This window comes from Aplidium turbinatum, chromosome 5 (assembly GCF_918807975.1).
Source record: "Aplidium turbinatum chromosome 5, kaAplTurb1.1, whole genome shotgun sequence".
NCBI classification, from domain to species: Eukaryota; Metazoa; Chordata; class Ascidiacea; order Aplousobranchia; family Polyclinidae; genus Aplidium; species Aplidium turbinatum.
The window spans coordinates 32,446,675-32,463,441 of record NC_137476.1 but is presented as its reverse complement, the minus strand read 5'-3'; positions in this window follow the sequence as shown (position 1 = coordinate 32,463,441).

Here is a 16,767-nt window from a genome sequence, read left to right as displayed (position 1 = left end):
GCCATTGTGCGTCGTTTCAAATTTTAAGTGGCGTCCAATATTATTAACTGATATCAAAGAATAAATAGAAGAGTTGTGTTAAATGATGTCACTTTGAAACAATTTGACGATTTAGATGCAGGAATAATATTTCCTTCTTTTCCTTAATAAGTCGTCAGATAAGCGATATGCACGACTATTGAATGTGCGTTGCATTTTGCAGATCATAGAAGTTTGTTGTTTATTTTGAACGATGATGTTGCTTTTCTTGAGCATTTTGTTATAGAATATAAGCCTACACCTGCTATAGCTGTATAAAAAGCGGCAGAATTAAAAAAAAATCAACATTTGATAACAGTCTACACTCAATAGTAGCTACTCTTTAAAATTTCTCTTGCTAAAACAACGCTCAAAATACTTTCTTTGTTGTCTAATTTATGCAAAGTAAGATCTTCTGTCGTGGCTGTGATTAAAACGAATATCGATTAAAATTGAATTTCAAATGAATATGTGAGAAGCAGTCTCGTAACTTTTAATTAGAACTGATACAGTGATACACTTTATTACAGCTAAGGAAGCTTGCACATCACATCTCTTCAGTGTGCTTTGCTGTTGCAAAGTAACACTTGTTAAGATGTGAGTTTCAAAAAGTTCATTTTTAATGCGTCACAAGACCAAAAATACTTTCAAGAAAAAAATTACGTAATTAAATTAAGTAAAAACTTATGGTTTTTGTTTGGAAGTGTTTACGTAATTTAACGTGGAAAGTAACTGCTCACACATCATTGGCCAATCTTTAAACTATTGTGTGTCTTTTTTATATTTTTATATTTTTCCTTGCCTTCAATCGCACTGCAGTATATAACCTTGTGAAATTTTATTTTGTACGTATGTTATTCGCTCTGAGGATGCGCATTGTCATGGTGCGCAAAACGTCAGTGAAGCAATAAACCATCCTGTTTATTGTTGCTTTTACTTTCAATTTCATCAGATGAACGTTGCAACTAGTGCTAGAAATCCATTGGAACAAGTAACTTCAGGTGTGGCCTCGACAACTTGCAAACAAATAATCACAACAACCACGACCAAGAACGCTTTTATTATTTTCATCTTTCTTGGAGATCCAGTAGCAATATTAGGAATGACGTAAAATTTAATAAAACAGCTTTTTGTACTAATTAACAATAATAGTAATAACAGTTTACTTCATACATGCTCATACATGTAAATACAAACGGCCTGTTTTAACCTGATGCTGCGGGTTCACTGTGGTTGTAAGCAGGGCTGTGGAGTTGGGTGAAAAATATACGACCCCGACTCCTCTGTTTATAACGGGCCGACTCTGACTTCAGTGTTGCCTGATTTCAGAGGGTTGCCATATTTTTCTAAATATGTATTGTTTTTCATTTTTTTAAAATTAATTTCATTAAATTTGTAATCAAAGTTTCAAACGGAGACTTTTGAAAAAATTAACAAGAACCAATACTTATATTTTGGGGTAAAGGTTTAGACCAGGGTTACTCAACTAATCTTAACCAGGGTCCAGTTTGACAAGTTGAATATTTTAGCAGTCCGGTGAATAAGTTATTTCACACGCAACCAAGAAAGTTAAACTATCTGTACCAAACCACTTTTTTAAGTAAAATGTAACTCGAATTGGATTTCTGAGAAAGTGTTGGGGAGTCTGGGAGTCGAAGCCCCCTAGCAACTATAGGATAATCACAGTAAAAATTGCTTCCTCCCAGTAGAAATCTGTTTAAAGAAGCCCTGAAACGCGGCAAGGAGGTTATTCTTCCAAAAGCTCAAGGTCCACCATCAATACCCAGAAGGTCCGGATTCGGACCGCGGTCCGCCAGTTGAGTAGCCCTGATTTAGACACAATACAGAAAACAAGAAACAATATTTAAAAAAAATTATGGCAAACCGTTTTTTTAACGACTCCGACTCCGGATACGCCACAATCTCACCGACTTCACGACTCTGACTCCACAGCCCTGGTAGTAACAGGTTCCAGGCAAAAACAAATGGTTTATATCTAGGCTACATTGTGAAGTAAACAACAATCATGCTGCTAAAAAGAAAACTCAATCTACAGCGACATAATACTTTTTGCTTGCTCATAAAAGGAACGAAATATTTGACACGAACTGGATTGTAGCAATGATTCTAATCTACAGTGTTTATTTTAGTTTTTGATCTCTTCAATGTTTTGGTCTGATTAGTTTTCCCTTGAACCCGTTTTTTGTCATGTTGAAAAACCACCCACAATTGCTTTTGTTACAAAAACTATATTGACAGTTTTACTGCTTCGAACATTTCTCAGAATTAAGCTATTTGCGTTTTTGCAATGGTAATAGTAAAGTTTCATAGCTCATGGAAATTTCTATTTTCGCAACTTGCCACAACATGGTTTTCTATTGCACAGAAAACAACGTAAACTAGATCGGAATATCAAATGGTTTTATTGGTAGCAGAAAAACTTGTAAAATAAATGTTTTGCAGTCCTATTGATTTTTCAACAAAACTGTTTGATTGTTGAATTGAATACTTGAGTTGCAAAATTGCTTAAGTCCAAAATACAACTTTTGAGGTAAAGGAAATTAAAGTTCTTTCGTCGCTGTTTATCCCTTTATTCTATGCAGTAATAAAATTAAGTCGTTTTTTTTTTTAAATTAAATGTCGGGCAAGGACAAGCACTGACCATCAAACAACATGTTGATGTTGTGGATAACTTAATTTCCACAAAGTGTGACTTAAGTAGTTCTACAACTCTGGTATTCTATTAAGAAAAAGTCCTATTGGAAAATCTAAATTGCGTTATACAGACTTGTTTTAATTTTTTCTCAAATTGGCAACAACATATTTGGCATGACCAGATATAGCATGTTCCAAACTGCTAATATCTATGCTCAATTATTGGGACTCATATTTGTGTGGGAGAGGTTTTGGAAGCAGAAGAATAGGTAGAAGCATGAAAGTAGAAAATAAAAGTGAACAAACCATTTTTTCCTTCAATAAATGACTTCTATTTGACTATTCCATGTCAGTCCAGCCCTCTAACTCTATAGTTACATCGACGTCGAGATACAGAAACCTAATTGGTTTAATGAAAGGTGACTTCATAATCACACCCGAGTACCAACAGGACTCAACATCAATAAAACTGTTTGATTCTTCATGGCTACTAAACATCTGATGAAACAAGTTTCTAGGTTTTTTATAATATGAATTCAGTCGTAACATTAACAAAAAATGTTATTAATAAATAATCCTTTAAACTGACTGGTAAAGCGGTGGTCGAATAAATTTGTGGCAGAATACGGTGCGATACTGATGAGCCCAGCCTCATGGGCGAAACACGTGTCTGTCGCTGTCAATTCTTGCTACAAATCGGCTGCCGAGAAACATATTGTTGATTGGAAAGTCTGAATGGCTAGCGTGGAAGCTACACCGTTATGGTTGGCGAATCGCAGTTGCTCGCTGTACTAGTGAGTGCTCAGCCTTGTGCTGATAGCCGGGAAGAACGCCCCTTTCTTCACAATGTCCTCTGCCCTGGCGCCTGCTGGTTTTGTTGGCTCTTTCTTTGTTTCCACAAAGATAAGAGTTAAACTGACTGGTAAAGCGGTGGTCGAATAAATTTGTGGCAGAATACGGTGCGATACTGATGAGCCCAGCCTCATGGGCGAAACACGTGTCTGTCGCTGTCAATTCTTGCTACAAATCGGCTGCCGAGAAACATATTGTTGATTGGAAAGTCTGAATGGCTAGCGTGGAAGCTACACCGTTATGGTTGGCGAATCGCAGTTGCTCGCTGTACTAGTGAGTGCTCAGCCTTGTGCTGATAGCCGGGAAGAACGCCCCTTTCTTCACAATGTCCTCTGCCCTGGCGCCTGCTGGTTTTGTTGGCTCTTTCTTTGTTTCCACAAAGATAAGAGTTAAACTGACTGGTAAAGCGGTGGTCGAATAAATTTGTGGCAGAATACGGTGCGATACTGATGAGCCCAGCCTCATGGGCGAAACACGTGTCTGTCGCTGTCAATTCTTGCTACAAATCGGCTGCCGAGAAACATATTGTTGATTGGAAAGTCTGAATGGCTAGCGTGGAAGCTACACCGTTATGGTTGGCGAATCGCAGTTGCTCGCTGTACTAGTGAGTGCTCAGCCTTGTGCTGATAGCCGGGAAGAACGCCCCTTTCTTCACAATGTCCTCTGCCCTGGCGCCTGCTGGTTTTGTTGGCTCTTTCTTTGTTTCCACAAAGATAAGAGTTAAACTGACTGGTAAAGCGGTGGTCGAATAAATTTGTGGCAGAATACGGTGCGATACTGATGAGCCCAGCCTCATGGGCGAAACACGTGTCTGTCGCTGTCAATTCTTGCTACAAATCGGCTGCCGAGAAACATATTGTTGATTGGAAAGTCTGAATGGCTAGCGTGGAAGCTACACCGTTATGGTTGGCGAATCGCAGTTGCTCGCTGTACTAGTGAGTGCTCAGCCTTGTGCTGATAGCCGGGAAGAACGCCCCTTTCTTCACAATGTCCTCTGCCCTGGCGCCTGCTGGTTTTGTTGGCTCTTTCTTTGTTTCCACAAAGATAAGAGTTAAACTGACTGGTAAAGCGGTGGTCGAATAAATTTGTGGCAGAATACGGTGCGATACTGATGAGCCCAGCCTCATGGGCGAAACACGTGTCTGTCGCTGTCAATTCTTGCTACAAATCGGCTGCCGAGAAACATATTGTTGATTGGAAAGTCTGAATGGCTAGCGTGGAAGCTACACCGTTATGGTTGGCGAATCGCAGTTGCTCGCTGTACTAGTGAGTGCTCAGCCTTGTGCTGATAGCCGGGAAGAACGCCCCTTTCTTCACAATGTCCTCTGCCCTGGCGCCTGCTGGTTTTGTTGGCTCTTTCTTTGTTTCCACAAAGATAAGAGTTAAACTGACTGGTAAAGCGGTGGTCGAATAAATTTGTGGCAGAATACGGTGCGATACTGATGAGCCCAGCCTCATGGGCGAAACACGTGTCTGTCGCTGTCAATTCTTGCTACAAATCGGCTGCCGAGAAACATATTGTTGATTGGAAAGTCTGAATGGCTAGCGTGGAAGCTACACCGTTATGGTTGGCGAATCGCAGTTGCTCGCTGTACTAGTGAGTGCTCAGCCTTGTGCTGATAGCCGGGAAGAACGCCCCTTTCTTCACAATGTCCTCTGCCCTGGCGCCTGCTGGTTTTGTTGGCTCTTTCTTTGTTTCCACAAAGATAAGAGTTAAACTGACTGGTAAAGCGGTGGTCGAATAAATTTGTGGCAGAATACGGTGCGATACTGATGAGCCCAGCCTCATGGGCGAAACACGTGTCTGTCGCTGTCAATTCTTGCTACAAATCGGCTGCCGAGAAACATATTGTTGATTGGAAAGTCTGAATGGCTAGCGTGGAAGCTACACCGTTATGGTTGGCGAATCGCAGTTGCTCGCTGTACTAGTGAGTGCTCAGCCTTGTGCTGATAGCCGGGAAGAACGCCCCTTTCTTCACAATGTCCTCTGCCCTGGCGCCTGCTGGTTTTGTTGGCTCTTTCTTTGTTTCCACAAAGATAAGAGTTAAACTGACTGGTAAAGCGGTGGTCGAATAAATTTGTGGCAGAATACGGTGCGATACTGATGAGCCCAGCCTCATGGGCGAAACACGTGTCTGTCGCTGTCAATTCTTGCTACAAATCGGCTGCCGAGAAACATATTGTTGATTGGAAAGTCTGAATGGCTAGCGTGGAAGCTACACCGTTATGGTTGGCGAATCGCAGTTGCTCGCTGTACTAGTGAGTGCTCAGCCTTGTGCTGATAGCCGGGAAGAACGCCCCTTTCTTCACAATGTCCTCTGCCCTGGCGCCTGCTGGTTTTGTTGGCTCTTTCTTTGTTTCCACAAAGATAAGAGTTAAACTGACTGGTAAAGCGGTGGTCGAATAAATTTGTGGCAGAATACGGTGCGATACTGATGAGCCCAGCCTCATGGGCGAAACACGTGTCTGTCGCTGTCAATTCTTGCTACAAATCGGCTGCCGAGAAACATATTGTTGATTGGAAAGTCTGAATGGCTAGCGTGGAAGCTACACCGTTATGGTTGGCGAATCGCAGTTGCTCGCTGTACTAGTGAGTGCTCAGCCTTGTGCTGATAGCCGGGAAGAACGCCCCTTTCTTCACAATGTCCTCTGCCCTGGCGCCTGCTGGTTTTGTTGGCTCTTTCTTTGTTTCCACAAAGATAAGAGTTAAACTGACTGGTAAAGCGGTGGTCGAATAAATTTGTGGCAGAATACGGTGCGATACTGATGAGCCCAGCCTCATGGGCGAAACACGTGTCTGTCGCTGTCAATTCTTGCTACAAATCGGCTGCCGAGAAACATATTGTTGATTGGAAAGTCTGAATGGCTAGCGTGGAAGCTACACCGTTATGGTTGGCGAATCGCAGTTGCTCGCTGTACTAGTGAGTGCTCAGCCTTGTGCTGATAGCCGGGAAGAACGCCCCTTTCTTCACAATGTCCTCTGCCCTGGCGCCTGCTGGTTTTGTTGGCTCTTTCTTTGTTTCCACAAAGATAAGAGTTAAACTGACTGGTAAAGCGGTGGTCGAATAAATTTGTGGCAGAATACGGTGCGATACTGATGAGCCCAGCCTCATGGGCGAAACACGTGTCTGTCGCTGTCAATTCTTGCTACAAATCGGCTGCCGAGAAACATATTGTTGATTGGAAAGTCTGAATGGCTAGCGTGGAAGCTACACCGTTATGGTTGGCGAATCGCAGTTGCTCGCTGTACTAGTGAGTGCTCAGCCTTGTGCTGATAGCCGGGAAGAACGCCCCTTTCTTCACAATGTCCTCTGCCCTGGCGCCTGCTGGTTTTGTTGGCTCTTTCTTTGTTTCCACAAAGATAAGAGTTAAACTGACTGGTAAAGCGGTGGTCGAATAAATTTGTGGCAGAATACGGTGCGATACTGATGAGCCCAGCCTCATGGGCGAAACACGTGTCTGTCGCTGTCAATTCTTGCTACAAATCGGCTGCCGAGAAACATATTGTTGATTGGAAAGTCTGAATGGCTAGCGTGGAAGCTACACCGTTATGGTTGGCGAATCGCAGTTGCTCGCTGTACTAGTGAGTGCTCAGCCTTGTGCTGATAGCCGGGAAGAACGCCCCTTTCTTCACAATGTCCTCTGCCCTGGCGCCTGCTGGTTTTGTTGGCTCTTTCTTTGTTTCCACAAAGATAAGAGTTAAACTGACTGGTAAAGCGGTGGTCGAATAAATTTGTGGCAGAATACGGTGCGATACTGATGAGCCCAGCCTCATGGGCGAAACACGTGTCTGTCGCTGTCAATTCTTGCTACAAATCGGCTGCCGAGAAACATATTGTTGATTGGAAAGTCTGAATGGCTAGCGTGGAAGCTACACCGTTATGGTTGGCGAATCGCAGTTGCTCGCTGTACTAGTGAGTGCTCAGCCTTGTGCTGATAGCCGGGAAGAACGCCCCTTTCTTCACAATGTCCTCTGCCCTGGCGCCTGCTGGTTTTGTTGGCTCTTTCTTTGTTTCCACAAAGATAAGAGTTAAACTGACTGGTAAAGCGGTGGTCGAATAAATTTGTGGCAGAATACGGTGCGATACTGATGAGCCCAGCCTCATGGGCGAAACACGTGTCTGTCGCTGTCAATTCTTGCTACAAATCGGCTGCCGAGAAACATATTGTTGATTGGAAAGTCTGAATGGCTAGCGTGGAAGCTACACCGTTATGGTTGGCGAATCGCAGTTGCTCGCTGTACTAGTGAGTGCTCAGCCTTGTGCTGATAGCCGGGAAGAACGCCCCTTTCTTCACAATGTCCTCTGCCCTGGCGCCTGCTGGTTTTGTTGGCTCTTTCTTTGTTTCCACAAAGATAAGAGTTAAACTGACTGGTAAAGCGGTGGTCGAATAAATTTGTGGCAGAATACGGTGCGATACTGATGAGCCCAGCCTCATGGGCGAAACACGTGTCTGTCGCTGTCAATTCTTGCTACAAATCGGCTGCCGAGAAACATATTGTTGATTGGAAAGTCTGAATGGCTAGCGTGGAAGCTACACCGTTATGGTTGGCGAATCGCAGTTGCTCGCTGTACTAGTGAGTGCTCAGCCTTGTGCTGATAGCCGGGAAGAACGCCCCTTTCTTCACAATGTCCTCTGCCCTGGCGCCTGCTGGTTTTGTTGGCTCTTTCTTTGTTTCCACAAAGATAAGAGTTAAACTGACTGGTAAAGCGGTGGTCGAATAAATTTGTGGCAGAATACGGTGCGATACTGATGAGCCCAGCCTCATGGGCGAAACACGTGTCTGTCGCTGTCAATTCTTGCTACAAATCGGCTGCCGAGAAACATATTGTTGATTGGAAAGTCTGAATGGCTAGCGTGGAAGCTACACCGTTATGGTTGGCGAATCGCAGTTGCTCGCTGTACTAGTGAGTGCTCAGCCTTGTGCTGATAGCCGGGAAGAACGCCCCTTTCTTCACAATGTCCTCTGCCCTGGCGCCTGCTGGTTTTGTTGGCTCTTTCTTTGTTTCCACAAAGATAAGAGTTAAACTGACTGGTAAAGCGGTGGTCGAATAAATTTGTGGCAGAATACGGTGCGATACTGATGAGCCCAGCCTCATGGGCGAAACACGTGTCTGTCGCTGTCAATTCTTGCTACAAATCGGCTGCCGAGAAACATATTGTTGATTGGAAAGTCTGAATGGCTAGCGTGGAAGCTACACCGTTATGGTTGGCGAATCGCAGTTGCTCGCTGTACTAGTGAGTGCTCAGCCTTGTGCTGATAGCCGGGAAGAACGCCCCTTTCTTCACAATGTCCTCTGCCCTGGCGCCTGCTGGTTTTGTTGGCTCTTTCTTTGTTTCCACAAAGATAAGAGTTAAACTGACTGGTAAAGCGGTGGTCGAATAAATTTGTGGCAGAATACGGTGCGATACTGATGAGCCCAGCCTCATGGGCGAAACACGTGTCTGTCGCTGTCAATTCTTGCTACAAATCGGCTGCCGAGAAACATATTGTTGATTGGAAAGTCTGAATGGCTAGCGTGGAAGCTACACCGTTATGGTTGGCGAATCGCAGTTGCTCGCTGTACTAGTGAGTGCTCAGCCTTGTGCTGATAGCCGGGAAGAACGCCCCTTTCTTCACAATGTCCTCTGCCCTGGCGCCTGCTGGTTTTGTTGGCTCTTTCTTTGTTTCCACAAAGATAAGAGTTAAACTGACTGGTAAAGCGGTGGTCGAATAAATTTGTGGCAGAATACGGTGCGATACTGATGAGCCCAGCCTCATGGGCGAAACACGTGTCTGTCGCTGTCAATTCTTGCTACAAATCGGCTGCCGAGAAACATATTGTTGATTGGAAAGTCTGAATGGCTAGCGTGGAAGCTACACCGTTATGGTTGGCGAATCGCAGTTGCTCGCTGTACTAGTGAGTGCTCAGCCTTGTGCTGATAGCCGGGAAGAACGCCCCTTTCTTCACAATGTCCTCTGCCCTGGCGCCTGCTGGTTTTGTTGGCTCTTTCTTTGTTTCCACAAAGATAAGAGTTAAACTGACTGGTAAAGCGGTGGTCGAATAAATTTGTGGCAGAATACGGTGCGATACTGATGAGCCCAGCCTCATGGGCGAAACACGTGTCTGTCGCTGTCAATTCTTGCTACAAATCGGCTGCCGAGAAACATATTGTTGATTGGAAAGTCTGAATGGCTAGCGTGGAAGCTACACCGTTATGGTTGGCGAATCGCAGTTGCTCGCTGTACTAGTGAGTGCTCAGCCTTGTGCTGATAGCCGGGAAGAACGCCCCTTTCTTCACAATGTCCTCTGCCCTGGCGCCTGCTGGTTTTGTTGGCTCTTTCTTTGTTTCCACAAAGATAAGAGTTAAACTGACTGGTAAAGCGGTGGTCGAATAAATTTGTGGCAGAATACGGTGCGATACTGATGAGCCCAGCCTCATGGGCGAAACACGTGTCTGTCGCTGTCAATTCTTGCTACAAATCGGCTGCCGAGAAACATATTGTTGATTGGAAAGTCTGAATGGCTAGCGTGGAAGCTACACCGTTATGGTTGGCGAATCGCAGTTGCTCGCTGTACTAGTGAGTGCTCAGCCTTGTGCTGATAGCCGGGAAGAACGCCCCTTTCTTCACAATGTCCTCTGCCCTGGCGCCTGCTGGTTTTGTTGGCTCTTTCTTTGTTTCCACAAAGATAAGAGTTAAACTGACTGGTAAAGCGGTGGTCGAATAAATTTGTGGCAGAATACGGTGCGATACTGATGAGCCCAGCCTCATGGGCGAAACACGTGTCTGTCGCTGTCAATTCTTGCTACAAATCGGCTGCCGAGAAACATATTGTTGATTGGAAAGTCTGAATGGCTAGCGTGGAAGCTACACCGTTATGGTTGGCGAATCGCAGTTGCTCGCTGTACTAGTGAGTGCTCAGCCTTGTGCTGATAGCCGGGAAGAACGCCCCTTTCTTCACAATGTCCTCTGCCCTGGCGCCTGCTGGTTTTGTTGGCTCTTTCTTTGTTTCCACAAAGATAAGAGTTAAACTGACTGGTAAAGCGGTGGTCGAATAAATTTGTGGCAGAATACGGTGCGATACTGATGAGCCCAGCCTCATGGGCGAAACACGTGTCTGTCGCTGTCAATTCTTGCTACAAATCGGCTGCCGAGAAACATATTGTTGATTGGAAAGTCTGAATGGCTAGCGTGGAAGCTACACCGTTATGGTTGGCGAATCGCAGTTGCTCGCTGTACTAGTGAGTGCTCAGCCTTGTGCTGATAGCCGGGAAGAACGCCCCTTTCTTCACAATGTCCTCTGCCCTGGCGCCTGCTGGTTTTGTTGGCTCTTTCTTTGTTTCCACAAAGATAAGAGTTAAACTGACTGGTAAAGCGGTGGTCGAATAAATTTGTGGCAGAATACGGTGCGATACTGATGAGCCCAGCCTCATGGGCGAAACACGTGTCTGTCGCTGTCAATTCTTGCTGGGAAGAACGCCCCTTTCTTCACAATGTCCTCTGCCCTGGCGCCTGCTGGTTTTGTTGGCTCTTTCTTTGTTTCCACAAAGATAAGAGTTAAACTGACTGGTAAAGCGGTGGTCGAATAAATTTGTGGCAGAATACGGTGCGATACTGATGAGCCCAGCCTCATGGGCGAAACACGTGTCTGTCGCTGTCAATTCTTGCTACAAATCGGCTGCCGAGAAACATATTGTTGATTGGAAAGTCTGAATGGCTAGCGTGGAAGCTACACCGTTATGGTTGGCGAATCGCAGTTGCTCGCTGTACTAGTGAGTGCTCAGCCTTGTGCTGATAGCCGGGAAGAACGCCCCTTTCTTCACAATGTCCTCTGCCCTGGCGCCTGCTGGTTTTGTTGGCTCTTTCTTTGTTTCCACAAAGATAAGAGTTAAACTGACTGGTAAAGCGGTGGTCGAATAAATTTGTGGCAGAATACGGTGCGATACTGATGAGCCCAGCCTCATGGGCGAAACACGTGTCTGTCGCTGTCAATTCTTGCTACAAATCGGCTGCCGAGAAACATATTGTTGATTGGAAAGTCTGAATGGCTAGCGTGGAAGCTACACCGTTATGGTTGGCGAATCGCAGTTGCTCGCTGTACTAGTGAGTGCTCAGCCTTGTGCTGATAGCCGGGAAGAACGCCCCTTTCTTCACAATCTCTGATCAACCAGTTACTATAAACATTCTCAAATGGCCTTCCTGATTTGTCACATTTTGATTACAGCTACTGCTAGTGTTTGAATGACATTTTCAGAGATGTTTTTACTTTTTGTTGTCTTCTAATGATATAAAAGCTTTTTGTTGCCTTGGGGAAGCAGTAGAAAATGAGAAAAAGTAAGTTGAAAAACGCTGAATCAGACTGTCATTGAAAAATGAACAGTCTGACTAAAATCTTTGAAATCAAATGTTCTTTGTTTTTCAACATCTGAGGATGTTAAATCTATTGTGTCATCTGGGGAATACAGTAAAGAAAGCGTAAAAATATAGTTTTTAGAAAAATTCATTTAAACATTCGCCAAAGGTTAGCAAAATCTGAAAATTTTTGCAAAGTGTGACAAATCCGGCCGTATCTTTAGGTAGCCATGCTATAAACATTCTCAAATGGCCTTCATTTACAAAGCTTAACGAAAGCTGCAGTATCCCTGTTGAACATAAAAGAGGCTGTGACGATATAGGTCAAAGTAACTTAAATTCTGGTAAACACCCAATGATCTCAACAGCACCAGCATGGGTTATTTGCTTAAATGTTTTATGTTTCTTATGTGCAAAGAGTGCAAATAAACATTGCCATTGATATAGATTTACTTACTTACAAACAATAACCATGAATTAGAAAAAAACACAAGAAATTCAGTATTTTCTTCCGCAAACTGCTTTTCTCGCCTGCCATGTGTTTCTCAACAACACACCCTGGGGGTTGAATACCGTGACCCGACAGTTTATCGAAAGACAATTTATCGAACGACAGTTCATCGAACGACAGTTTATCGAAAGACAGTTTATCGAACGACAATTCATCGAAACGACAGTTTATCGAAACGACATTTCATCGAAACGACAGTTCATCGAACGACAGTTCATCGAAACGACAGTTCATCGAACGACAATTCATCGAAGGGGCTAGGGGCTAGAGGCTAGGAGTTAGGGGCTAGGGGCTAGAGGTTAAGAGTTAAGGTTAGAATTAGGGGTTAGTGGTTGGGAGTTGGAGTTTAAGGGTTAGGGGTAGGGGTTAAGGGTAGGGTTAGGGGTTGGGGGTTAAGGGGTAGGGTTAAGGTTAGGGGTTAAGGTTAGGGGTTAAGGTTAGGGGTTAGTGGTTAGGAGTTAGTGGTTAGGAGTTAGGGGTTGGGGGTTAAGGGTTAGGGGTAGGGTTACGGTTAGGGGTTAGGTGTTAGTCGTTAGTGGTTAGGGGTTGGGGGTTAGGGGTTGGGGGTTAGGGGTTAGGGTTAGGTTTTAGGTTAGGGGTTAGGTTTTCGATTAACTGTTGTTCCAGGCCCCTAGCCAGCAGGGAGCCAGGGAGGCCTCGCCCCTCCCTAAAAGCAAATTCGCCTCCCCCTGGCAAAATCCAAACATTTAAGAGCAACAGCTACATTTATAATGATTTTGCCCTTTTAAATTTTTTCGGCCCTCCTTAAAAAACGTTGGCCCCCCTTGCTCTGCGGTCTGGCTACGGCCCTGTGTCGTTCGATAAATTGTCGTTCGATAAACTGTCGTTCGATAAACTGTCGTTTCGATAAACTGTCGTTTCGATAAACTGTCGTTCGATTAACTGTCGTTCGATAAACTGTCGTTTCGATAAACTGTCGTTCGATAAACTGTCGTTCGATGAACTATCGTTCGATAAACTGTCGTAGTACCGTTGAATACAATCGTTGCTTGAGTGTTATGTTTCATCGTTTGAAGAGTTGTGTTTTACTGGATTCTGCGGACAAAGAATAATCGTTGAGGCCAATGCGTTTTTGCAAGGAAATTTAGATTTATATACTGTATGACAAAATAAAACTTTTTTTCACACAACTTATTGCTCCTCTCCATATCTTTTGTCTTCTCGTATAAACCTAACTTCTTCTTCTGACCTAACTAATACCTAACACCTACAGCAAGACATCATTTGTGAATTCTTTTTTAGAGAGATCTGAAAATTGAATAAAAGAAAGGCCAATGTGCAATATGAATTAAATATTTTATTTATTTGTTTGACTACAGATTGGTTTCTTTTGCAGAGATGCCACAAAAACAATTCTATTTTTATGCAGATGTTTCTCACGCTCACAATATCTTCTGTTGAGATGTTCCTCATTTCATTTATATCTAACAACAAAGCTAAACTGCAATGTGTAAAGCTTGAACTAAAATGCTGAACATATCACGATCATAATGTATTTCTGACAATTTATGCATGCACGTTTCTTGGGAGATGTAACTTAATATGCTTATTCTGATTATGTTTTCATGTTAAAGCGATTGCTGGCTTGACAGGTTTACAATGTTAGCTTGAATAAATTTAATCGTTTAATTTTTTGATGATTGTTGGAGCACGGGCCCTTTGATCATAGAGCAAGCAAAGGAAGCATGTGATAAAAGAGTAACTAATATTTAAGTTATAAAATTACTTTATGATGAACGAATATGATAAGTACCATGAACCTCCTACTTGTCACAGATTAATGATTTCACAGATTATTGATAGTACGGCACAAGCTCTTCAATAAATGTTGTTTTATCGCTTTGATGTTATACTTTCTGCTTTTTTAATTGTGTAATATATTTTATAAATACAGTTTTTTGTGATTAAAAAAACGAAGTACAAAGCCCCCGAAAGTACATAAAAACATGGAAGCTTTGTTTTCAAATATATACAGAAAAGATAGGCTACAAAATGTTGATAGCAATACTAACCAAAATCAGCAATAAAAGCAAATTTATGTCGTATCTTTTGTTTGTGAATTTACGGAAAATGAAGTTTTTTATTGAAGCATCAAATTAATTGGATCTTCATTTCTGCCTTTTTCATCGAATAGCTTTCTGCCTTCCAATGATACCAATTGATACCTTTATTACCACTCGTACGCCCTCCATCGATGTATTCTCCATTTAAGTCTGAACGATGACAATCGCCAAACCACCACGCACCAGGATAATTCACTGCACAATTGTTCACCCACGCATCATTATCGTTGTCTTTTGTGGTGAATGGCCGATTATTGTGGTAGGCCAATGAATCACCTTCAACGATAAGAATAAAAATAGTTTGAAATCAAAAGGAAATTATTTTTAATTTTTATTAATTAATCATTAAATAAGAATTAATTTTTATTTCATCAAATTTCTTTCTTTCCAATAATACCAATAGATTCTTTTCCAAGCACTCGTACGCCCTCCATCGACGTAATCTCCATTTAAACTTAAATAAAAGCAATGACTAAAAACTTTCAATAAAAGCATGACTAAAACCACAACGCTTCATAATACTCCACAGCAGAATTGCTCGCCCACACACAAATTGTCGATTATTATTTTGGCCTTTTATCGAATTACCTTTAATTGTAGGAATTAAATGGTTTGAAATCAGAATGAATTTAGCTTGAACACACTAATTACTGTAATATTTGTTAATGAGTTTAAACATTCGCTAACAAAATTTATGTTTGCAAAAATCATGTTTAAGAATGTTTCAAATAATATAATATCATGTTTTCTGGAAGGATTTTGTTCTTGTTATGTCTCATTTGTATATTACTATTGGTAACTAACATAAACGTATATAACAGTATGCATTTTTTTTAACTAAATGAAAGCATTTTATTTTAAACGTAACCATAATTAATACTTAGTATGTTGTTCTTCTTTACATATACTTTTATTTGGTAGTCTAAAATTTTTGTGCTGTCGTTGCTTGTTTGGTTGGCCAAAACAGATCAGCCAATCACTAAATAGCTGTAAGCTATACTAGCAACCTTTTTCTAATAGTTGAAAAGATGGAATAGTTTAAAAAAAGCAAGCATGTACTGTACCACCTTATTTATACTGTAGTTTGTAAGTTATCTCTTGCAAATAGCACGCAGTCAACATGATAAAAATTTGTGACAGGTGGACTTTAAGCAAACATTTGTGACTGGTGACAGCAATCATGAATGTTGTCACTATGGTGAACCGATCTGTACGTTTACAATTTATGACTGAAGACAATTTTAACAAACTTGTTTCACTTTTGGCTGTAAATATAATTTTGTTTGAGAAAAAAACATTCAGCCGTTTTACCCCGGCTTAGAGGGAAGCCAGTTATTTGATCTTTAATTAAAAATGTTTTTATCAACAGTCAACACCAGTAAATCACATTTACTCAGTCAGCTTGTGGAAGGAAACCTTACCACAGTTGTTTAACGCCGAAAACATAAATGTTTTTAACCTTTTGGAAAGATATACACAATACTGTAATACAAAAATACCCTATGACTAGTTTTGCCTCTCACTACTCTAGATACTTTATTTGGTATAAATAGCTTACTTAGTCATAGACCTATGCAGTTTTAAAAACATCGTCAATTTAAATACAGTTGAGCACGACTAAAATCAAATCAAACTTGACATGGTGTTGGGCCATTATTACTTCTATTTCGGTGGAAACTTTTAAACAATAAACAATAAAAAACTCTCCATGAAATAACTGTACTAAAACAGACAAAACAATAACGCTGAAACAAAGCGATGTTTAGGTGGTTTTAAGTAATTTCTGAAATAGCCTACTTTTGTTTGCAACACACACTCTCCACATCTTATTTCAATCACTAAAAAACATTTTGTCCACTTGTAAATTTTTTCAAAGTTTTCATAACACAACTTTCCATAGAATTTACTTATGCAGCTATTAAGCGTCACTAAAATTATAAAATGCAACCACCAGTGACCATAACTATAAATAGTTTCAAATCCTTGTTTCAAGCTGCCATTAGGTCTAGTAATAATAATTGTATTATTTTTGATTTGCAAATTTTTAAAGTGTCTATGATCATTTTACACGTAAACAGGTTTTTTTTTAAGGTTTGGTTTGGGTGTCCGGTAAGTAGTTTTAAGAGACCGCAATTGTTTCATTTAAATACCAAAAAATAGCCATATTTGCTTAAACGAATTATTAAACGCACAGCTTAAACGCACAGCTTAAATGATTGTGACAGCGACCAAACAGCCTGCCCAACACGGCCGCCAAACAAGTTTGCAGCACAATCAAACAAAGTGTGCTTGTTGGCTTCTGCTGGTTATGT